This window comes from Melopsittacus undulatus, chromosome 7, assembly GCF_012275295.1.
Source record: "Melopsittacus undulatus isolate bMelUnd1 chromosome 7, bMelUnd1.mat.Z, whole genome shotgun sequence".
Taxonomy (NCBI): Eukaryota; Metazoa; Chordata; class Aves; order Psittaciformes; family Psittaculidae; genus Melopsittacus; species Melopsittacus undulatus.
Genome location: NC_047533.1, coordinates 40,232,489 through 40,257,438, shown reverse-complemented (window position 1 = coordinate 40,257,438; position 24,950 = coordinate 40,232,489). Strand labels below are relative to the sequence as shown.

Sequence of the window (24,950 nt, the reverse complement as noted above, 5' to 3'; positions counted from 1 at the left end):
AACTGAGTCAAGTGAGGTGATTATGAAGATGCTATTCTATCTCCAGAGAGCTGTGACAGAAGAAGCCAGCTAATTGAGACACAAAAGAAGAGGTAATGAAGAAGATTTCATGAGGAGGGGAGGAACAACTGAACAGTAAACTTCTATTATTCTGTGATTTTCCACTGCCTAATTCTTTACATGACTGGAAATGAAGCTCATGTTTTCCAGACTGACCAAGAAATAGCAGGAGTCACAAAGCTATTTTTTTCTCTGTATTTCTCACACCCTGCCATGTAAAGGGAGTGGAGGAGGCAGAAAGTGCTTTGGCAACAGAAGCAGGGAGGATGAGGAGAATTTCACAGGTGATGTCAGCCTTGAGGTACAACAGTGCATTTAGGCTGTCATACTCCTGAAGAGAAAAACACTGAAGCAAATAAACAACTAAAACCAAACTAAAGCAAACAAATATATTTGGAAAATATATTCTGACATGTGGTTGTGTGTACTCTCCTTCCATGCCCATTTTCATCACAGAAATGTCTTCATCCTTACATGAGTAGGATAAAATAAACCCATTATTTCATGGTTAAACCTTGTAATAATTTACTCTCAGTGATCTGATTAATAGACAATATGCTACTTCTCAAACAGTGTTAGACACACTGGATGGCTCTTCAAGCATCCTACATTCAGACTAGGCTGAGGGCATACAAGGGTGTGTGCTGTAACCCTTGCCCTGCAATCCTTGGTGCCAGCTCCCCATCACCTCTCAACCTGGACACTAGCTGCTCAACAAGTTTCAAGGCCCAGCTCTGACAAAACACAGCTGCATCACCTTGATTCAGGCTGCTTTAAACTTTTGAGCTATATATATGACACAAATGTCAAAATGCAGCAACCTGAGTTAGGGCCAGAGAAACAAAGGAAACACATGTAATCGCAGTTTTGAGTAGTTAAAGTTCAAAGATAAATAGCTGTCATGAGTGTAAACACAAGGCTCTACTCAAATTATAGCCTCTTCTATGAAATTTCAGGCAATCAGTCAGTGGTGAGGGAAATGTCAGAGCATGATACTGAATCAAGAACATAGTCTACAGTATTCAAGGGAAATGGCTGCAACATTTACATGAGTCATCTATACAACATTTCTAAGCAGTTTGCAACAGAAAAGAGCAAAAAGCAGAACACAGAAAATAGATTCACTGGCTACAGTTTGGATGACAGATTTTGCAGAAACGGGACTGAATCCTACTGAGGGTACTGATGGGAACATTATTAGAGATTCTGCACAACAAAAAAAATGCAAAGACTGTTACTGGGTAGGTCTCTTATTGATAGGTACACAAAAGGAAATTATTAAAAGACTGATTAAAAATACTGATTAAAAACATCTGAAAAATGGCTTTCACAGCATCATGCACTAATGTCTACTCTGTGGAGAAGTGTTCATCTGAGTATCTAAATACTGCAGGAACATATAAGCTGTTTTGGTAAATGTAATGAGATTGGAAAGAATGAGAAGGAAGTGTAATCCAAGTTGCATCAGTTTCTACACAATAAAAACTCTGTATGGTTATATACATCTTCAGGCTTAAAATAAGATTCTACGTGCAGAGGACAATGAAAATTTTGCTTGGATGTACACAAATTCTGCAGAATGGAGGCTATCTTGCCTTTGAATGCACATGACAATTAATGGTGATCTTTCAATATGGAGATCAGACCAATCATAAAAAGTTTTCATTTTCCTATCAACATTAAAAGAAACAGAACTCATCTTCCTTGCCATGGAGATACTGGAAGCTGAGTTCATAGTGTTTATTTTCAGCCTAATGTGGTCTTTCCTGCCTCCTGCTTTGTAAGTTGTTTATACTCACAGGATATCACACACAAGACAAAGCCATATGTGCATATGTGTTCTTACTTACCGCTTTTCATAAATAGCATCTAAGTAACTTTACAAAAGATACCACCATATGCACTTACAGAGGGAAGATGGAGGAACAGACAGGTGAGTTAACTTTCCCATTGGGTCTCAGCCCATTGATCGCATATCTAAGAACACAAACCATGCATCCCAAAGCACATTTTGTAGTTCTATCAATTCTTTCTCACAAAACTGAAAATAATGACCAAAATATAGAAATCATACCCTCAAATTATCACAACAAAAAGCCATATTCTCCACATGGGGGGGGGGGGGGTAAGATTATTCATACTTTTTATGGCCAACTTTGGAAAGTCAGACTTATATGATTGGTAATGCCACCAAGCTTTCTGCCTTAGGCATATTAGACATAAATAATATTATTTTTTTCAGTTGCTAGTGTCAACCTTACTCCAGTTACTAGGGCAACAAGAAAACGCACACACACAAAATGCACAAGCCAGATAAAATCAACACCTGTTTATGCATGCCTATCAGTTGTGACTATCAGTATTGGCAGAGATTTTAAAAACCAGACAACTGGCATTAGGCTATTAAAGAAGCAGCATTAATTTTACTCCTTCTTCTGCTGCATGCACCACATTTCATGTATGTCCTTTTCACTCCACTCCCAAGCAGAAAATTGTTCTACCTTAAGTATGGCAGTTATCATTCCTCCCTTCAGATGCAAGCACCCAAGTAAATGAGATTTCAACAGTGCTTAGCTTCAAGCAGCTTCTAGGCTCAAAGGCTAGTGGAACTGCTCAGGATTAAAAGAGGTAAGAACAGGCTTAACAGTCTGGAAAAATGCAGGCAAAATATCATATAACTTTTATGTGAAGTAATTTGACAGTGAAGCAATAATATTGAGCTTCACATTGACCTAATCAAGACTAAGTTATAGCATCATATCAAACCTTTATTATCATCTTTGGAAAACAATTCTCACAGAAGTTGATTCACTCTATCAATAACACTTTAGTCACAGCAGTTGCAGCTCTGCTGTAAACAACTTGCTAATTATATTTCTCAGTCTTTATGGCAGGAGATTGCTAATCGATTTAAGCATGTCATTGCGACAGAGAAGTTCCTTGCAAGAAACAAAAGCTCACAAATAAGCTACGTTCTCCAGACGAATTGTACTTGTCCCACAAACACACCCACAGCCCCTACGCTTCTTTCTGAGAGCTCATGGGAGATGAGCAACATCCATTGTCAGCACAAGCATGCAAGAGAGAAATGTTCCGCCCTCTGCAAGATCAAGTGCTTGCATAATGGAAGCAGCACTGTAATTTGACAGCTTAGCATACAAGAAATCACACATTCATTATGTTTTCTACAAGCACCTGTGTAAATCAGTGGTCTACAAACACTGATTCATTGTATATGCTGATTTTGGTATAACTTACAACACATGACAACTTATAATATTTAAAGCAGGCATCAATGTAGAAAGTTACAGCTACATCTTCTAAACACAACTAGGCTTAACAAATTGTCTAAATTCACAATATTCAATATTTTGCATTTTATTTATATACATATATAAAAAAGTGTAATGTGCTGTCTATAGGAGCACAGTGAGCATTTCATTGTGTAAAGTAAAACTTAAATGTTCTTTGCAAAATGTATCATATCCTTGAAATGCTTGCAGCAAATTCTGTATGTGTAATTCTGATTTACTTTAAAACTGTGTCGTGGTTTAAACCAAGTCCCCCAACTCCCGGAGAGTTAGGAAGGAAAATCCAAAGAATGTAGCCCCCACGGATTGAGATAAGAACGGTTTAATAGCTAAGGCATAACACAGAATCACCACTGCCATTACCACTACAAATAATAATGATACAGCAAACAACAAGTGAAGAGAATACAACACCCCACCAGCCACCGACCCATAACTCACTCCACCCTGCCTGGCTGAGCACCGCGTGCTCCCTCCTCCATTTTCCTCCAGAGCTCCCCCCTCCAGCCCTCTCTTTCCCAGGATCCATCCTGGGCATCACGTGCTATGGTATGGAATACCTCATTGACTAGCCTGGGTCAGGTGTCCTGTCTCTCCTTCCTCCCGGACTCTCCTCCTCCATCTGGCTGGAAAAAACCTTGAACAAAAAACACCCTTAAAACATGCTCAAACCATGACATTATCCACCCCTTATTCCATACCATTCACGCCATGCCCAGATCCCACATTTTCAATACACCATCACTCTTAAGTCCACCCCTCAATCATGAGACATCTCTATGTTGCATCTCTGGACTGATAGCCTGAAGTATCTGGGCCCACCAGGCTCAAAATCATTCACCGTCCCCTTCAGCCATTCTACAGCCTGCTGCTGGGGACTCCATACAGCAGCCTTCCACCTCCAATGCTTCCAAAGCACTGGAGGGGCCCAGTGGATCAGATACCTGGCCATACTGTCCCACATGCCCTGCCACTCATGACTGTCCAGCCTTGGGGACAGTCTCCTGGTGCTCCTATATCCTTGTCTAACCCTAGACAAGACCCAAACCTGACTCTGCTTAACTTTTGGGATCAGACAAAATGATTGTGGATAGAACACACTCTGTGTGTGTGCCACCATGCTGATCCCTATCACAATCAGCAGGCAGATCCCAAGGGCACCCAAAAGCCATTCATAACCGTCAGAACTCTCAGGTGCTGCTGCTACACTTGTCACTGGGGCTGATGTAGCTGCCCTGCTTGCCAGTTCTCCCACCACCAGCTTCTCTTCTCCTGAGTCCGGATCTTCCTTCTCTGCCTTGCTGGGAAATGCTGCGTGGTCTCCTGTATCCTGCTGGGGCTCAGCGGGTGACTTCCGGGGAACACTCTCGGACGCTGCGGGGTTCGGAATGGCGGCGGGACTCGGTTCCTCCACTGCCTTGCTGGGAAGTGCTGCGTGGTCTCCTGCATCCTGCTGGGGGTCGGCGGGCGACTTCCGGGGGACACTCCCGGCCGTCGGAGGGTCGGGAACAGCCGCGGGACTCACCTCCCCCACTGCCTGATCCTGCTGCTCAGCTACCGCCCTGCTCCGCTCCTCCCCCGCCTGCTCCCGCTGCTCTGCCACAGCCGTTTGGCTCCCCGTGCCGCTCTCCCTGGCAGCCACAGCTGCCGGCAGCTCCCGGGGCCGCTCCTTCCTGGCTTCACGCAGCTCCACGCAGACGACGACGAGGATAAGGACAAGGACGCTGAAGAGCAGCGGGACGGCCTGGTACAAGTCCAAGTCCACGGCCACGTCCATCCCCCCCTGCTGCTGGAGCCCCACCGTATTACAAGCCTCCGACACAAAGTACAGTGAAACAAAAACTTTAGCTCAAGCCCCATGATTGACAAACACAAACACATCCAATCCATACACAAAGTACCTGGCAAAATCCCGAAACCACGAGATCCAGAGAAAAACCTCTAAGAGCCAATAAATCAGCATTGTGACAAGAGACCATAAATCCGCTCAGATCTGTTCTTATCTCAAACCCTCGGGCCCCACGTTGGGCGCCAAAAATGTTGTGGTTTAAACCAAGTCCCCCTACTCCCGGAGAGTTAGGAAGGAAAATCCAAAGAATGTAGCCCCCACGGATTGAGATAAGAACGGTTTAATAGCTAAGGCATAACACAAAACCCCTACTGCCATTACCACTACAAATAATAATGATACAGCAAACAAGTGAAGAGAATACAACACCCCACCAGCCACCAACCCATAACTCACTCCACCCTGCCTGGCCGAGCACCGCGTGCTCCCTCCTCCATTTTCCTCCAGAGCTCCCGCCTCCAGCCCTCTCTTTCCCAGGATCCATCCTGGGCATCACGTGCTATGGTATGGAATACCTCATTGACTAGCCTGGGTCAGGTGTCCTGTCTCTCCTTCCTCCCGGCCTCCCCTCCTCCACCTGGCTGGAAAAAACCTTGAACAAAAAACACCCTTAAAACATGCTCAAACCATGACAAACTGTTACCAGATAAATTACATGTCTATATGATTTATCTGCCATGAAACCAAAAAAAAACTAGTAATAAAATATTGTGTTAATCAAAACCAAGAGTTCATCCTTATATAGCTGCATTGCCAGAGAACAGTATTAATTTTAAACTGGAACACCAATGGACCAAGAATGCTATGAAACATTGCTGCCATCTACACAAATTAGTAGTGAAGAAATCTGGTGACTATTTCCTTTTCATTTTGCAATAGGCAGCAGCTTTAGGACTCTTACTCCTGGGTTAATTATGTGGTTTATGGCACTTCCTAATTTTTTATCCTTTCTGTGTATATTTTCTCAAACGAATACCTTTTTCCTCTTACGGCATTTTAGCAAAAATGGATTTTGTTTAAATTAATAAAAGAAGCATTTTTGAACACTTGCAGAACATTCAGAAGAATGTTCTAAGTAGTATTCAGAGCAATTCTGCTTAAGCATAAGGGACCAACTCATAGGAGGACTCATTTCCACTCACCTGTATTTCCACTACCTCACCACATAACTTCTTGAATATACCACAGATCCACTATATTCTGTAAGTTTACATTTTCCCCAGGCATAAATTAATTTTCTCCACAAAATACCCTAATTCTCCTGTCCAACCACCTTTGAACAGTCTGACATTCTTTTACAAAAAGCCAAAATAAAGAAACAGTTCATACAGTGCTGGACAACAGCCAGCTTTTCTAGGTCAGTAGAAATCTGTCTGAGTTGATACAAATACTTCCTTCCTATGGGGACCATATTTAAAGCTTAGGGTTTTTTTCTTGCAAATGCTAATTGCTTTAGCTTTCTGAGCTATCAAAGAGAAATGACTGGAGGGAAATTGCTAAGAGAAGAACTCCTAGGGCAAAGTTAAAAGAAAGCATTTTCATACATTTTAAGGGTGAAAGGAGCACACACATGCCTTTTTCTATAAGGACCCTTGCAAAGGCCCCTTATGCCTCAAAGTACAGCTCTGTTTCCTAAACTTCTTTCTAAATTCCTATACAAGTGCTTTCATCTGCTATTTTACAATATAGCTCATTTCAATTTCCATGGCAATCATACTTTTGAGAACTCTACATGTATTCTGCAGTTTACATTAGTATGCATGAAGTGTAATTGAGAGAGATGCCAGCATCGGGACTTATGTGTAGACATGGGCACACCTATTCAAATGGACAGTAGACAATTATTTGAACTACAGCTAGACAAGAAAAAAGCAAGAAAGCTGAGCTTATCACACAGTAGAGCATGGCACAGAAATCCTCAATGTAGCACATACCCAAAGTGGGTGTGTACGGGAATGTTTGGGTATGTAGCATATACCCAAAGTAGGAATGGCTTTAAACTGAAAGAGAGTAGATTTAGATTAGATATAAAGAAGTTAATGACTGTGAGAGTGATGAGACACTGGAACAGGTTGCCTAGAGAAGCTGTGGATGTGTCCCTGTTCATGGCAGAGGAGTTGGGACTACATGATCTTTAAGGTCCTTACCAACCCAAATCATTCTGTGATTCTATGTATAACCTCATGTCCTAAAAGCAGTACAGAGCTGTTGGCACTGTTTTCAGCCTGAGTTAATAAGCCTTCTCACTCAAGCAAATCAAAGCTAGAACAGTTTACACCAACCAGACTATGTGGTATTTATGTCTGATTGTTAGTCCTCCAATACTGGTTTGTGATATAGGCATAGACTGCTTTTACTAGACCAGCATTTCTACAAGTCTTCCTGTAAATGGGTATCTGTGCTAACAGTAGAAGAGCTGTTTCCACTAAAAGATCTGAAAGCTCTGACACCTGCTACCAGCTCTACTACTGCTTCCTAGGTGACACTTTATCACCATTTTCTTCATTTGGAAAATATGTGAAAAATACTAGTTATCTGGGGACAGCATGCAATAAATCAAAATATTAAACATCATAATTGAGTACAAGGTGCTACAGATATGAACGGTTAGCAGGTAATTCCTTGAAGCAAGATACTGATACAAAAAATGGAATTAAGAAGTTAATCACAGTTTTTATTCAAGCAAATGATCCTTTAAGGAGAATATTCAACAAAGCCTGAAGTTGATAAAAACTTCCCCAAATTTCAGGATAATTTACTAAGCATTGGCAAAATATACAGAACACAGCTCAGCAGGAGATACAACCCATAAATAACTATGGCTGTGGAAAGACCTGGCCTTTATTTTGCTCCGTTGAAAGTCTACTCTTTTCACTCATTAAGCTTTTGCCCAGATTTACTGTAATCTGGAGAAATACAGTAGTTAAGAGATAAACAAAGGAAATAGGATTGGACATAAACTATGAAACAAAAAAAAACCCAACAAAACAACTTCCAAAGAAAAGAATAATAAATTAAGCAAAGTAGAACGACTTGATTGTATACTCAGCGCCTGAGGCAATATAAGTGCTATGTATTTGTTTGACAAATATGTATTGTATTTAAAGTCATAAAAACAATTACAATATTTCCCTCCATCAGTGTTGCACAGTTTACCTTGCTATTCACGCCTAAACATTTTAAACTAACTTCTGTAAACAAAATATCTTCTAGTATAAAGGATAAAAATCAGTTCAGTTTAGAAGTGAAGTAATTCTTCACACCAATTACCAGTTGCCATGGTAATAATGGAGATTCAAGAAATATGCATTTTGCCCATTTGGCATAGACACTCTATTTCCCAAAAAGGCACACAGAGGAAGTTAAATGTCTGTAGGAAGACCATACCAAGGTCAGATATTCATTGTACTGGCATTTACACATTGCCATTAAAGTTACATTCTAACACTATTAATTATGCTCGGTTAACTCCCTTTCCTCTTTTTTTAAGTAAGTAATTGGGAAGTTTTATTATAGTGAAAAATTCCTTCCATGGTAGTTAGAGAAAAATACTTAGAAATAATGTGATTTTCCTTGCAGTATTAGGTTAGCCACTGTCATTGGTATTTTTTTCGCCTTCATTCTAATTTTATATTTAAACTGTGAAACTTCTTTTAAAATTGCGTCCATGGTTATTCAAATACAACTATTCCAAAAATGACAGGAATGCTGCTGAAACACTTTTATACAGCCTTCATAGGTTTTAAATTAAAAGTTTTTCTTGGCTGGAAATATAGTTATTTTTCATTTAGCTACCAAGCTTTGAGAATGGGGTATTTTGTGAGGCAGTAGAGCTAGAGGGGGATGTCATCCATGAGACCTGCAATCTACTGCACAGAGACTGCCAGAATCTGCCAGTCCTTTCATTGCACTCAAAAAATTTTAACTGCTTCTCACAGAAACAAATTATTTTGTATGTGTGTGAAATTTTTTTAAATTATTATACTTCACTGATTTTAGTACTTTCTCTTAAATCAGGGATCTGTGCTTTTGACATGCTGAACGACCGGGGTTTTTTAGATGAACTATGCTTGTCCCAAGAAAAGTCACCCAGATCCTGTCTGGGTTTACAGGCCATAAAAATCTGGAGACTCTTTTCAGCTCCTTAACTTTCCTTCAGTTCCTTTCCCATCAGGAAAACATCAGTGCAAGCTTAGTATAATTCCACAGTATTCAAACCAGTGACACGCAGGACTGAGAAGTGCTCTGTAGGCCCAGGGCTTTTTTTACTTCCTTCTTCTGATAAACCACCAGAAACTGCAGTTCTAAATTCTACTGACACAATGTTAAAAGCATATTTTACATTCCCTAAGTAATAACAATTCGGCTGTTTCTAGAAAGCTACACACACTCTAACTTTCATTACTCACTGTCTCGCTCAACCCTAAACTCCTCTTTAAAAGCCCGCATCGCTTCATGTGGTCAGCCTTCTGTTGCTTGCTACATCCCAAATTACAGCTGACAGTCACCCTTCCTGGGCTCAGATTACCAGCTCCACAGTGTTCACTGTATTTGATTTTGCCTCCTGCGTATACATATGCTCAAAAAGAGGGCAGAATTTTGCCCTGGCAACCATAAGGGCAAACTGACAGATAGGTAAGTGTTCAAAATTATTTTGTAATATAAATACAGACTTAGGAGTTGAGAAAGTTAAATTTGACTCATAGATCTAACAGTGATTCATTGTATTTATCACCAAATACTTTGTTTAATCATGGTAAGATTAGTCCACATGATTGTAACCTCCTACAGTGAGTATAATTCCCGTTGTCACATTTTTCAAATGCCCAAGCCTATTACTATTAAACTAGAGCCAGAGATTTACCTTTCCACTACTTCTTGACCTCTGTTGTGTGCTTATGCATTGTCTACTCTGGTGAGGGCTAACAATTCCACCAGCTCCAGTTATATTCAGGGTTTTTTCCGACCACATAAACCATATGCTCATCAGCACAGATTAAAAAGTCCCATGCTTTTAACACATTATTGCTTGGCACTGCAGTAACAATAGACATAACCAGCAGTATAGATGTATTTGTTAGCATCCACATTTTGATTATCTGAAGAGACTCCAGAGCAATATCTGAAGCTTATTATATCGATAACATGAAGTTTTAATTCATATGCAACTGACATGCTAGAACCTAATTTTCAGGGGAAACAAACATAATAATTTTATATTAAATCATTTTTACTTTTCACTTTAATTAAACTATTCTGGATTAGGAGTATATGTATCTCTAATTAGAAATTAATTATGTCTCATTATTTTTACTCAGGGTTTCCATTAGAATGACATGGAAATTATAAGTTGAAATATCTAAGGCTAAGCACATCAGTGAGCAGAACAGAGGAAGTTTGAGGAAGAACTTTTAGCACGGGTGAAAAATCCCATTTCCTGGGAGGACGTGAAGAGCAACTGAACCCTCGTCACTTCCACAGAAAAGAATTATGTCTCTCCAAAAAGGTAGAACAGATAACAAAGTGAGAGAGGAGAAAATTAAGAAGGAACAGAAACAGGAACCTTTTTGCCAAGAAAGAGGAAGAAAAGCAACCCTGTGCCCAGAACAGTAATAAAAATCTCACCCTATAACTGGGTGAGAATTGCAAAGATTAGATGGAGGAGGAAACAGAAAAATGCCTTTCATCTGTCCATTCCACTATGAACAAGAGAACAATTTATTTTTTTTTTCACTTCCCCTTGCAACAGCTTTTATTTTCTTGAACTGTTAAGGTCTCCATCACTATTCTTTAGTCTAAACAAACCTAGTGATTCCTGTCTCCCTGTGTAAGTAAGTAATTATTTCTCCTCTCTTCTGCAGTTTCTCCAAGTAGTCCACATCTTTTTTAAATGTGAGATTGCCGAAACCACTTACAACAAAACTTCTTTGGTTTTCTACTTAAGGACAGGATAAGGTCCTCCGCTTAGTCATACCTCTGACCTACCAAGTCTTGAAAGAAATGTAAAGGTAAGATTAGGTTCAGCATGTTCACTCTGGAACACAAATATTGGATCCATTCTTTTGAGCATTACATGGACAAGTAGGTTATGCATTTCCTTGTCATAAGCCCTGCCTTGAAGGGGAGATGACAGGAAAGGGCAGACAAAGGACACTCACAGGGAAAAAGAAAGAGGTTGAAACCTCCCCTTCTGTTGAACACATTCTCTGCCATTTTTCTAGACTCTCTCACAGCTCTTCTCAGAAAGATTCATTAAATCCAGAATTTACCTCAACAATCAGTTAAGTGTTTTCCTCATATTATATGCCAGGTATTAGTATTTCACAGTAAGTTCTGTTTATAATATTGTTCACGATATTAAGTTTTGCCTACTTATTTATACCACATGCTTCCTGACCACTGAGAGTTTTGACACAAGCAAACTAAAACATTATTGTAATCCTGTAAACTTAATCCATTTTGTCTGTACTGAAGATTAACTATATTACATTTTAATCACGGCAAGGAAATGCATGTAAAACTAGAGTCTGAAAAAGAGAGGCTTAAAATGTTCTCTTATTCTTATCACTACTATAAAATATGTATGGCCAGGAGACTGGTTCCTACTCAAGGCACCACCTTAAGCATGTGCCATCTTCCATATGATCAGGCTGGATTCTTTATGGAACATTTTGCTTAGCTGTACAGTGGGACTATATTCCCCAGCCATCCTCAAAGAGCGCTTGAGATACAGAGATGAAAGTCAGTGCTTGGTATAAAACTAATAAAGAAAAGTATCTACCACATCCCTCATGAAAAAAAGAGAAAGCAAAGACACACCAGTCTGAATCACATGTTTTACAGGCATATGTGAAACGCTTCCAACTATTTCTAGGTACATACATGTAGTCCCTATACATAAGACAGGCTGACATGCAAAAGCTTGTACTAAAGTCAATACCACTGAGTTCACAAAAGCCCAGAGAGTTTTTAATGATTAGAAGACTTGCTAAGATATTAAAGTTACAAACTATTTTTTATTCTTTCCAAAGTCTTCCTAAATCGTAAGAAAAAATTAAAAAAACCCCACCAACTTTTAGTAAGTGCTACAAAACATGATGCATACATTAAGAAAATAAAAAAAAAAAAAACCTCAAGTAATTTAACTCAGATTTTGAGCTACTATTCCTGTCCAACCATTGCAGAAAAATTACCTCTTTATACTGGTACCATATCAGGATAATGGTAGCGCATGCATTCCATTCATATTGTACTACAGGATATGCAAGCTGATTCTGCACCTTTTTATTGTATATTCTGTATTTTCTTAATGGTTTATCGCAGTAATAAATAACAGAAAAATACATGTTATTAGCTATGAAAAACACTGGTTTGCTGTCAGTTGGATAGCCCAGATTCTGTGTACGTCTTTGAGCAGATCAGTGTTATGGGATTTTTAATCAGCTCTTTGAAGGATTTAAGAAATTGTAATTTGCATGAAAAGACCCTCATCTGCATGGTTCCACTGGGGCCCATGGGTCTGCCCTCATCACTCTAGGTAACACATGAGGGCTATAAAATATCTTCCTATGTGTGCCAGGTAACAAACAGTCATAGGAAAAAGTGATGAGCTGAGCAATTTCAGCACAAGGAAAAAAGGAACTAGAGCAGACCCAATCTGAAAAGTAAATCATTAACACAAGCACTTTCTATAGGTGAGCGTTTCGTTCTGTGACTAGCTGAATTCTGATTCTTAAAATCAACACAGCAGAACAGAGGGTGTCGTGCTAATGACTCTGTTTACTTACGTTATAATCATACTTACTCACATATGATTAATGACTAAGTACACAGTGAACCTACAGAACCCAAGGACGTACAGTACTAAGCTGTGATCCTGCTTCATTGTTACCTTGGGGCCTAAAGTACTTGGTATCAGTTTGATTGGATGGTTTCTCTCAATTCTTCAAAACAGAATAAGAGCTAACTACAACAATTCAATCTACTGAACTGTTAGTTTAATTCTAGGAAATCTACTATTTTCATATCAACAGAACTTGAAGACTTGCATAAGAATGTATTGTGGAGATTATGTGAGTATAATGATCTGTTCTCCGAAATCTTTCAAAACTTTCATTGCTCTTGAGTCGCTGTCACACAGGTTGGGATCTATTTCACTCCACTTGTAGAAATTAATCTCAGTTAGAGTGAATTTATTTGTGATTTGGGTCTAACTCTGGGGTTATTTGTAGTATATATGAAGTGTCAAAAATTAAGATTAAAACATAAAGAATCTCATAATTTTAGATCTTTCAAGACAAAATAATTTGTCTTTTATATCCTTCTGAGACTGAGAGTTTTCTATACTTGTACCTAGCTGCTACATAAGACACAAAAGTGCATACTACCACCTAACTGTTAAACATAAAAATATGAGTTATTCAGAAGTTACTGGTTCATAGTACAATTTTAATGGGTTTATATTTTCACAATATAGTCTATAACTGCATAGAGTGACTTTATAATTTATAAACATTTGGTTTTGTTCACAAGGTGAAAAGTATTCCTAAGCAAAGAAACGCTACTCTACAAAGCAGAATAACACAGGAAAGCTGCCAATTATTGCTCCTCATCAATAAAATGTAGCAGTATTTTAAATAGTTTCATTAGCAGTCTGCAAGAAAACAACAGATCATTCTGCAATTTTAAATCTCCATTCTGAAAGCTGCTATAATTATTAGTTTATGACAGCAAAACGTGAAATTGCTTTTGCACCTAGCTTACTGATAACTATTTTCACTAAGGACTTTCTTTTAATTACTATTAATAGGAATAACGATTCACTCCTCTCAAATGCTTTTTGCATTCCCAATAAATTTACAGATCAATACAGAATTTTCTGGAGGATAAACATTTTTTTTCTTTCCTTATTTGAAAATATAACTGCACTAAATATTCCAATCTCACCCATACAGTATTTCTTGCCATAAAATTATATTGCATATATGTAAGTAATACTTATTGAATGGGTTTTACTAATGTGTTTGGTCTTCTGCAATTTGGGATCTTGTACTGTTTACTAGACCACTTAAGAATTGAAAAGGGATTTTCTTCTTTGTTTCTTACTTTTTCTTTTAATTACTATGCAACTAATCTATTCCTTATAATTAAAGGAAGACAGAAAGATCTCCATCTGACAACACAGGTAGATCCATTTCAGTTGGAGAAGTCAGGAAGTTCAGTTTCCTCTCTTCTACTGATTTACTGAGATCAAGTGTATATAAATAATCAACATTGTATCTGCATATATTATGTTGCCTGATACTACTGGTAACACATTATCAAATAATGTATAGAAGAAATTATTTTGCTTTAAAGTCATTAAAATTGGTATTTACTTACGATTTGCAATAATATCGCAATAGTCTGACATTATTATAAAAAATCTAATAGATCACACACTAATTCTTAACTCTGTGAGATATTTAGACCAGCTATTTTAGGATTAATTAACGTAATAATTATGCATTAGTCAGCTTCTCAGACCACTTGAGCAGAGAAAGAACTTAAGTTCCTAATTTTAGTCTTCTGATGTGTACCAAAATACTCCAAGATAAATGGTGTGAATAACATTTCTCTATAAAGACACACTGATTAGCCTTTTTTTGTTTTGTTTTTTGTAATCACAGAAGTAAGAGAGCAAGAAGCAACTGTAGACAACAGGGTTTATTACTGGTCTCAGGAAAGCCATCAAAACCACATTACAGGCTTTCTCTGAAAAGTATTGTGATGGATTCTCAGTTTGGGTAAATGTTTATTCTTTATTCTCATTTCCACGTGTTGTGGGATGGGAATGGAGAAAAATAGGCAGTTTGTATGAATTAGCTCACTAGGTCCTACCTAACCAGTGGAGGAGACTTCCCTGCTGAGGAATACAGACAAAACAGGACATGTAGTGCAGAGCCCATGCAAGTGTTCTTCCTGGATGTCTGCTGGTTCTTCAACACAAAGTCAGTCATGGAGCAGTGGCAGCTTTCTCAGTGAGACTCAGCAACAAAACAGAAAAATCATTTGTAGCAGACAGCAAGCAAGAAAGCAGGGCTTACACAAGACTGATTGGTGAGGCTGTCACATTAATTTCTTGTCTACTCTTCATAAAGAAAACCTTAGATTGAGAAAAGTCTTAACAGCACACTTTGGACTTAAGTATATTTGCAAAGAATCCCAAACATGAATATATCATTATTCAGAAGCATAAGAAACATGAAAAAAAGAAATGGAAGTATTACTTTCAAAATTTACTTGGTTCTTTAAGATTATCTCCTTAATATTTTATGTTACCCTTATTAGTAATTACATATGTTATATATGAACAACTGGATAGTACGGAGTCCCCCAAGATCGAGAATGAGATGTACAAAATGTGAACAGCAGCAGTTCTGCCAGATGCAGCAATGCAGGATGACATTATAACAGATTACATACAGAAAATGGCTCCCCACAGTACCACAGAGGTAAAACTACCAAAAATTAGAAAATATTACATCTGTGACCTCTCTAAAATCCATATACAGGGAAAGATGGGAGGCTCTGAAGAAAGAATTTTCTATATTTGCAAGTACCCTTTCCATTACTGTGTCATATATTATTCAAATGACGTGTAACACATACAATAAACTCACAGTAAATCAAAATACTCATGAAATTTTTATTTAATAAAGTTGCACCCAAAGAATATTATTGCAAAAGTAGAGCCAGCTTATACCATGCAGTTAGCTAATAAAGCAAGCATTTTATTTTAGTGGTTATTCCCTATGGGGAACATTCTGACTAAGGAGTCTGACTGTGACTTTGGTTATCAGCAGAACGACTTACTGAACAAATATTATTAAAAGGCTGTTCATACTTTAGATTGCTTTTTCCATCACAAGACTGAATTGCCTGAACTTTACACATAATTGGATAAAAGCAGCCTCAGCTTTTACTGATACTTTTGTTGAATTGCTTATGGCTTTAGTCAGGAAAAGCTGCAGCTTTCTTGCTCTTGCACATAAGGAAGATAGAGTGCGAGCATCATTTCTCAGTCTCTTTCCAATCTCTTGTTGTTTTGTTTCATTCCACTAACACCACACAAGCCTGTTCTTTCTGCATGGCTGTTTTGGAATCAGTTCCTTTCAGAAGAGTTAAATGCACATGTGGAGAAACATAGATACATATATGAAGAGCCCACCTGGACCACCACTCTTGGAAAAGATCTGTTTTTTTTAGATGAGGGTATATTGACGTCAAAAAGAGGATTAAAATCACTGAAGTCAAGAATCCCTGAATCACCTCTGGAGATCTATCTGCCTCACCTTTAGGTGCTTGGATACTTTATGAGAAAAAAAGCAAAATATTGTTGATTTTCTTCCTCCTAAATATTAAATATCCTTTTCTTTAGGATGCTGCAGAAGAAAGACAGTATGAAAACCATTTCGCCATGCTCCCATACAGCATCTGGTCCACATTAACCCATAAAAAGGCCAAACTGCTCTCAAAAATAACTTTCCTCACCTGCTCTTTAAACACATTTTCTTTGTGATGCAAAAAGTCCTGCCATACTGAATACTATGCTTGCAAAGAGTGCTCCAGCAGAATGGTGTGCCTGTGATGAGGGATGCTAGAATTCAGATACCAAAATTAAAAGTCTTTTAAGTTGTGGAATTCTTCTCTCAATGACCATACCAGGCATTCACCTTGTGATTCTTCAGAAAATTTGGCTGCATATTTGTTCATCCATCTGCCCCTACCAGCAACTGAACTTAATAGTGAATTTCTATCATATTTGGCAGAGGAATGGCAATCTCTTCTTAAGTTTTCTGAAACCACTTCTCAGTGGAGGTGAGGAGGAATACAAATTCTTTTTACAGTTAAAAAAACACAGCAGTTTAAACTCAACAGTCACATATTCTATTTGCCTAGCACTAATTAGGCAAGCAGTACATGCATACTTTGGACTCAGTCACATCTTTTACCTAGCCAGTAGCTTACTCGGAAAGGACCTGATGCATTTTGAGTGTAGATAATTATTCAAGGAACAAGAAGGGAAAATTAAGTGCTTTTGTGGTTGGAGGAAGTAGGAATAGAGAGTCAAAACAATCTGTTAGAAACCAGATGTTACTAGCCACAGTACTCACAGAACAACTTGTATCACAAACCAACATATTTCAAAACAACACAACATCCTAATATCCACAAAATCCACATTCTTGCACCCAAACTGAGTAACTGAATGGGACATTGTTTGGTCAGCAAAACGCTTACATATGCACTTCTGAGGAGGAATATTTGTGAGCGCGGACAACTTGAAGGAAAACTTTTTTGTATTCTGTCCACTGTATCTAATTAATATATCTACATATATGCAGATCTGGGAAAAGCCAGAGAAGAATGCATGTGTTTCCACAAGGTTCATTATGAAGACTGTGGGAACATGCAGTGTATTAGTAATGAGGATATATGAAGGATATCTGTGCAAGAAAGGAGTTAGGACATTATCTAAGTTTAACCATTATCTTGTGTTAAACAGAGCTTTACTGACAAAGTTCCATACGTTTACACCAACAGAATTTCCTTAAGGCAAGACTTAGATATTCCCTCTTCTTTTTTTTTTTTTTAATGACTATATAACCATGGAAGAGCTGAAATGACCTATCTGCACTGACTCTACTCTGGTTCCAGATGCTTTGAAGTTCAGGTCTGCGACTGCAATGGATGCTAACATCCCCTTGTGAAGTAACTACATTCCAAAACTGGTGGAATAGTGAACACCTCACTTACCATGGGATCTGCTCTAGATTATTATAAATCAAACCCACTTAGGAAAGACATCTTTTTAACATGATTAATTTCTGACTGGCAAAGATAAACTGTCTTGCTGTAGCTTCCATACAGATATTTTAGCTAGGCTCACTTAATATCCATAAACAACAATTTTATTTTCTGTGCAGCTATCAAAGTCTGTCACTCCTAATAGTCAAACCTCGTAGGCTCTATGATCATTATACCTTCACTAGTTTCTCTTTTGGAAAATGAAAATGCATAAGTAAATTGCTCATAAAGTTCATAGTGGTTTTATACTGACAAAGTACACAATGCTTACCAGAATAACTCAAATAGTTACATTACATACAGTGGGCATCAGTGATCACAGACACAAATGTTCAGCTTTGTACCTGATCCTGCAAAAAGTTCATAGTTCTTCAAAGTGTATGTCTGGAATTGGTGTACACCCTACAAGATGGGATGGGTCCCCAGAGCATAATGCAAGTTTCTGGATCACTCAATCCCGTGCCACTGAGACCAGGAGGTGTTTGATAATGTTTAGTTATTTTAAAAATGTTATTGGCAAAATTCCTGTTAATTTTTTACCTTGAAAGAAATTATAGAATTATTAGATTGAATGGAGGGCTGGTAGGTCATCTAGCCCAGCCTCCTTATCAAAACAGGCTCAACACTGCTTTCAGAACAAGGTGGTAGAGATTTGCCCAGTTCTGTTAATAAAACCTCTGAGGATGGAGGCTCCACAAATTCTTCAGACAACTTCTTCTACTGCTTGGTTATCCTCACAGTAAAAAAATATATTCTTCACATCCAGCTAAAACATTCTCTGGTTTGTTTTATGACTGTTGCCTTTCATTTATCATGTACCTCAGTAAAAAGCCTGGCTTTGATGCTCTTCACAGAGGTACTGCAGAGCACCTGTTGGGTCTCCCCAAAGCCGTCTCTTCTCTAGGCTAAGTCCAGTTCTCTCCTCACATGGCAAGTGCTCGTGCTACAGCCTTTTGACCACAGTGGAGACTCTTCCCTGTCCACCAACAAGCTCTCCTTGCTTTATTCAGCAAAGGAAAAAGAGTTTTGCTCATTAAGGGCACGACCCAAAGCTCCCTGAAATCAATAAAAAAGACTTCTACTGACATTAACCATGAGGCTTGGATAAAGTTCTAGGACTGTTACGTGATCCAGAAATGTCTTCCTGCTCTTCTCAATTTTCACAGATTTCTGTTTACTTCTGAATCATAGTTTTGTTCTACTTATGTAGGTGGGTTGGACAGCACTGTATGTACAGAAATTATATTCAGTGATCGTACCCCTAAATCTTCCTCTGACATTACCAAGACAACTGGTAACACAACTTTCATTGCTTTGCCATAAAGTGTAATTTCTGCTCATTGCAAACAGCAACATAATGCTCATTTTAAGTGTGAAATTCAGGATCACAAAGTTGCTGTGAGCATGAATCTTAGTTTTTTTCTTCCACACTCCCACCAAATCTCACAATCTTTCAGACTTTAGCAGTTTGTATTTCAGCAACCACGTCAATTAGTTATTTTGTACTGCAGCAAACCTCTGAATCACTTTTATTTGAAGAAAACAGACACAGAGCATACTTGGCTTCAGTCTGGAGAGATAGTTCTGCCTTGAATTTTATTATTAAGTATACAGCAGCTGGTTACAGCTAAGTAATTATAATGGGACTTTCCTACAGAGGGAAACATATATTAAGCCCAGGGTCACAGAAGACAATAAGAGCCTGCCTTCCCTACAGATAATGGAAATAGTTCCAGCCTCTTTAATATAAGCATGCGTGGGACTTAGAATAGCTTAATGACTAAGGACATATACAGAAATTGGGGTATTTTAGGAGATTTTCTCCTATTAAAAACTTTCACTCATAAAGCAAATTTCAGCAGACTACCGCTGAATTAACATTTAGAATTCTGATCAGAAAAGCTTAACTTTCAAAGAGCCTGCTTTTCTATAAATCAAAGAAACTTAGTCTTTAGACAAAATGCTGGAATTTAATTCTAACATTATAACCTAGAAGTGCTGAACTACAATTAAACAATAATGACTTCAATTGTCAAATTATTCCTTAAGAAAGGAAGGAATTATGTCGGTGCAATCCTAGCCTTTCTTCCCCTCCCTAAGCCACTGTTCTGCTGATCCTATTCTTCTGAATTCTTTTGTCTTTATTCTATAGCAGTCTACTGCTCAAGGTGCAGAACATGCTCCATACTGATTTTTCTCATAATTTACTACTGCTCTCGCTGGGCACAACGACTGTTTTTTATGCTGTTTCCATCTAGGATGGCTTCTGATAAAAGCATGAATTGGGTGCATTGACACACCTCCACCCCTTTTTTTTTTTTCGAGATGATCATCAGGGTAATTCTCAATGGTCTGTCTCATAGCAGTTGCCACCTCATGTTTTCTATTCTGCAGAGGAAGCTGTAGTGATTCTGCAGGCTTTTATTCACTTTGATTTATGATATGCTCTCTGGTCCTGTGAAATATTTTCAACTAATCTTCAGAAGGAGCTATTGTAATGTGCTTGCTGCCTCAAAGCTGTTGGAATCTGGTGATGGTACAAGTGCTTTGGCCTTCCTAATAATTCATCCTGATCGATGGGGAGCTGTTGCTTGAATTACTCAGAACCCAGTTGGACATTTCATTCACTGGAGGGTGTTTAAAAGTTTATGTGCTCTCTATGTAGGTAACTTTTTTCTTTCACATACATTTTATTTGATGTTCAGCATCTTCTGGTGGATATTTGGAATACTTAAATTTATTTTTAAAACTAAACATTAAATAAGAAAAATCTCAATAGGAGAATGACTTAGCATCCCTGCAGCGACCATCTTGATGGATGTGGAAGAAAAGTCACAAGATCATACTATCAATTTCCCTATGCTTTTTCGAGTTTAAGGGAGAAAAAGATGTGTGATGAAAACAAAATGGCCATAGACTCAAACCTGGCCATCCTACTGTCAAGAGTCCAATATTCTCTCACCAGGTTCTTTTACATATTCTATTCATAGAGGTTTTATTGCAGAATATCAAATTTACTTGTTTCATGATAAGTGATTTTACTCAGGATTTTCAATCTAGCAGAGAAGTACAAAATGTACTGAAAATACAATACAAACGTAATACTGATGAGATCCCCATTACTTTCTTTATGATATGCTCACTGCTACAGTGTTAGACATCTCCAGTGACTGGAAAGCTAGCTCGAACCCATTGCTCTCTCCCGAATTATTTTGCCAGTTCTTGGGTATATACACTGTGTTGGGCTGAGACACACAAGTATTGATTCCCCTCATGCTGGTCTGGTTAACTCAAGGAGACATTCACACCCTTTTAATGAACTCAGGTATAAACATTCACACCACCACTTCATCCACTCAACTCTTGATAGCTGTTTTACCTAAAACAAAGGCCACCCCCAGTCCCCTTTGTGTTGAGATAAAATCAGCTTTCCTCACAACAGCTGTGGTCAGTCATATCCTGCATTATTCCAGGAGCTTCATGGACACACTGCCCTTACCCAGCTCCTCTGAGCCTTGTTCCATTACAGGAGCTTCTTGGTCAGTCACAGCTGACTTCAGGGGAAATGAATGAAGTAGCAGTACGTGTAACTATGCTCAGGTGTTCAATCAACCCTAAAAATGACCTGCTTCTAAACAGGGCAGTAGGAATCCTCTAATCAAAGATAATGGAAGGGAACAACCTATTCCCATGTAGCTGCTTGCTCTCTGATCAAAATTCAATCTCTTGTAATTTCATTCAGTTACTCCTCTGCTCCCTCAGTTTGTGCAGTCATGAACCCTGCTGCTATGTATGCATTTCCTAGACATGCAAACCCTGTATAATTTTGGGGGGAAACATGATTTTGCACCCTGGGCCATACATCCTGGAAGTAGAGCCCCAGCTTTCCCAAGATGACTGCTGTTCTGATGTATTTCCTTGTTTTCCTGAGGAATGTCAAACAGAAGAATGTTGTGACCACAGATGTTTCTAAAATGACAAGACTGTAGCAAATCTTTGAAAAACAAATTCCTGCCACAACCTCTAAGTTTATCTCTCATATATTATTGTAATTATTGTACAGGAAATTATTGTAAGCATTCAGTCTTGCTCCACAACTTAAAATTACACCATCTCTTTCATGCTTTTGCTCTGCCCATAAAACTACATCCAAGGGCAGTAGGGTAGTCACTTGCTCAGAAAATCAACCTCTTGGTTTGTGCACTGGTTCTGCAGCAATTTTTTCTTTCTCACCTGCTGTGTAGCAACCTGTCACCATAGGACAGTAGTGCCACTTGCCACCATGGCCCTAAGGCCTTGTCCTCTGTGACAGGTGTATAGATTGTCCACCCCGGATTTACTTCAAAGGGGCACAGACAATACTGCAGCATCCAAGAATCAATCCCTGTCTCCACTGAACTGTCTACCAGTAAATCTCCTTGGCTTTTCTTTCCACAGTAAATATAACACAGCACTCTTAAATTATTTGCTACTGGACACAGAAAAAAAGGCACCACACAGCAAATGGTAGGCTATCGCTGTGTAATCACACTGAACTCACACCAGCAACGGCTGTGACAGGTTCAGAGAGCACTCATATGGAATGCCAGATAAGCTCCTGCTTTCTACCTTTTGTTTAAAAGTGAAGGCTCAAATGCTCTGAATCTCGTATCTGTTACTTTCATCCATTTGCATCCTACTATTGTTTATTATTATTCCCATCAAAATGTCTTCTGTTTTGGAAACCTTAACATAATATTTGATAATGTATTGGGTTTTTAGTTGTTCTGTTTTTTCCCTCAAGCCTAATGAGCATTTTTGTCTCAAATACTTTGGGGAGCATAAGTAAGAAAGACAATTTTTTTTTTCCTAACTCAGAACATGTATCAATATATATTTTTGATTCTGCATTCTAATAGTTTCTTCTAGCACTTCTTTCCACTGGCATTTTGTTTATTAGTAAGCTTTGAGCTGGTTTGTTCAATTCACCAGGCACAGAACTCAAGCATTTCTATCTCCTGAGCTGTAGAGAGTGATGGCTGAATAATGTCAAATAATGCTAAGAACAGCATTATTTGACATGCTAACAGGGGGGAGGAAATGGAGCCCCACATACCACCTAGCCAAACAGCACTCCTACTCTGTACGGTTGCAAATGGCATGTGCCTAGGAAAATTCTGGTGAGCAAGATCTGAAGTATGCGTACTGTCAGTAACTACGATGTCATGAGGATACAAAATCTCAATTTCTGAGGCTAGTATCTGCAGGGCCCTACCCTAGAGATACGCTAAGTGATAAGTGAAACCCAGGGTACAGAAACAATTCCCACGCTGACAAAGGAGGATGGGATGGCTCATATATCTTAAGGATGAGTCTGCAATTCATTTTAGATATGACAACATATATCAACCTATAAAAATTGGCATGGTCTCATTGTCTTCTCTATGGCCAGTATTTATCTCTGTATCTTCAAAAGATTATTCTTTTTTCCTCATTATTTTCCTGATTGTTTTAATGAGTAAAAAGGCACTGTTTATTTTATGTTCAGTTGTAAAAGTAGGTCCTTGTATTTAAATAATAAGTAAAAGGCAGGAGAATATTTCTCTTCTAGTGAGTACTTTCTTCCTTTTGTAAAGGCATGTTGCCTTGTTAGTACTTTTTCAAGCAACTTCTTTAAAAATCTTAAATTTCGGACCATATGTTCTTTTCCTCACTTAGCCACTGACAATTTGTTGCCCTTACATTAGCTTGGGGGGTTCTAAAGTAATGACCAAATATATTAAGAAATTATGTTTTCATTCTAATTTAAAATACTGACTTCTTGCTTGGTGCTTTTTAATTCCTTTGCTAAAATTGGAAGCCAGAGAAGCCTTGATTAGAGGCCATACACGAAATCTGTACATGTATGTCATTACTACAGAAGACATAACGTATAAAAGGCTTTGAAGAGTATATAAAGAGAGCAAATAAATTAATTAGTGTAACTATTGTAAGTCCTTATTCTAGGAGGTATTTAAAGACATAAAATACCTAATTTGTATTTATAAAACATATCCCATTTTTCCTTGAAATGTACATGTCAACAGTGTCATTTTAATCATGTACTGACTGAGACAAGAAGTCATTATAAAAGATAATCTTTATAGTTGGTGCATCTGGAAAAGCAGGTAGAACTCCGAGAAGAACTAATGAGGTTAACCAGGGGACAATATAAAGTGACTTTCAACCTCAGTTATTTTCTTCTGTATACGTGTGGGCCTGTGATTCTATTCAAATGAATACATCAGTTCTGTTTATTATTCACAGATTTCTTAAAAATGAAATAAAGTATCACTGAGAATGAACTGACTGTAATTTAATGAGTTACAAAGCAACTAGAAAAAAAATGCTGCCTTCTACATGGAATATCAGAAAGCTACCCGACATTTTGCAGTAACATCATTTATTTAAAAAAACACCATATTACACAGAGATTATGTATTATATATGTAGTTAAAAATCACCTATACATTCAATTCATCATTTTCTCACTAGTCCTTTCAAATTAGAAATACCATGAGAAATAGATATTGAAGACTGTCAGGAAAATCATGGATTAACTTTGAAAGATAAAATACAATTTTCAGGAAAAGGCTGGAAGAGAGGAACAAAAATATGATTACATTTTAATGCAAAAAGTTATTTAGAATTAGTTTGGGGGTTTTTTTCATGCCTAACTCATGCTAGGGGTGACTTCCTCAAATATCGTCTGTCTTTCCAGGACTTACTACAAGTTTAGGTTCTGTTTCATAAATTCAAAAATTTCTGCGTCCTGTTCCCCATGAAGCAAAGACAATTTAATGTTATGATTGTTGGTTTTCAACAGAATCACATATGAAGTGTTACAGATGTAAAACACCTTA

At 38.1% G+C, this 24,950-nt stretch overlaps 1 protein-coding gene across 1 annotated transcript in view; it reads left to right on the top strand.

Moving 5' to 3' along the window:
• ANXA10 (annexin A10) overlaps positions 1-24,950 on the top strand; it is a 194,301-nt gene that overhangs the window by 153,961 nt on the left and 15,390 nt on the right. The window lies entirely within an intron of this gene.